Source organism: Laccaria bicolor, genomic scaffold, assembly GCF_000143565.1.
Source record: "Laccaria bicolor S238N-H82 LACBIscaffold_72 genomic scaffold, whole genome shotgun sequence".
Lineage (NCBI taxonomy): Eukaryota > Fungi > Basidiomycota > Agaricomycetes > Agaricales > Hydnangiaceae > Laccaria > Laccaria bicolor.
Window position 1 is genome coordinate 100,838 of NW_001889943.1, and position 1,386 is coordinate 102,223.

Sequence of the window (1,386 nt, forward strand, 5' to 3'; positions counted from 1 at the left end):
GCGGGCAGTGTGGGAGCTTGGAGCTGAGCTAAGCTGCCAAAATGATGGCTCCAGTTCAGGCACAGCGGCTCAAATCATGGCTAGCTAGCAGCTCATCACCGAAAAAAGGAACCTTTACTTTAGTGTTGCAGTTACAGTCAAAAACCTTTAATAAATGAATGGAAGTAATCCAAAGGATAACCATCACTCTCTCAAGTACCCTGATGTCTCTTTGTCACTTTTTCTGGCCATAAAATTTGAGAGATCTGGTTACCTGTATGTGTGACAGCATTTGTTTGTCACATGTCACAACCAAATAGTCACATATATAACATATCAGCTCTGTACATGCGAGCTCTTGCTTGACAGCCTTCAAAGTTGGCAGAATAATTAGCTACATCAGTGTCCATATTGAGGTCAATTTTCAGAGTAAGAAGGCTTGTACTGTCAAAGCTATAGTTTTGTTTGTATTGTTACTTCCAAAATAGGATACAAGCCGTGGCTGAGCCAGCTATCCCATCAAGGAGCTGGCTCATAAGCAGGGTGCAGCCGCTGGGGACGCCCAAGCAGTGAGAACAGCTCTGCTTGGCTACTTTTGGCTTGGCTTGCGTGGCTCAGCCAAGCCGAGCCAAGCTCCGGCAACACTAACCTAATGTCAGGCACAGTGCACATTTAGGTTGGGAACTGTTTCCCATGCTCTTTGGGCCACAAGAGTTAGTGGCTAGCTTAGTGTTGTCATTGTTAATGATGATGTGCGCACTATTTCCTAATTGGGCCATTTCCTAATCAGGAAAAGTGTTACACTTTTTTCTGCCACACCTAATGTCAGGCACAGTGCACATTTAGGTTGGGAACTGTTTCCCATGCTCTTTGGGCCACAAGAGTTAGTGGCTAGCTTAGTGTTGTCATTGTTCATGACGATGTTCGCATATTTCCCAATTGGGAAAGTCATTACATAATACCACTTCAGTTTGTAGTCTCCGCTTTTTCCATACCATGGTATGATGGAATTGGTATGAGGGTCATACCACTCTGGAATGGGGTACCACTAAGGTTCCCTAATTCAAAGAATTGGATAACCTCATAGGTACCCAAAAATGGGTGACTGAAGTGTGTCATTCGCCTTAATTATAAGCGAAATGTTGATTATGACGCGGTTTGACAATGAAGAGTCTCTGATAGCCACAATAGCCAAACATCACAGAATTAGCACATGGGTGGTGCAAGGAGTTGGCAAAAGCCCAGCCGGTTCTGTGTGCATGAGGCAAGGGCGTGGCAGGTAGTTTTGAGTGGTGTCGCCGATGGCAGTGGTTGAGCGTGGAGGCCATGTAGAGACCCCCCGCTGGCGATGATGCATGGGGCATTGACGGTGGTTTGTTGGCATTGATGGCAAAAAAGATGTGAACT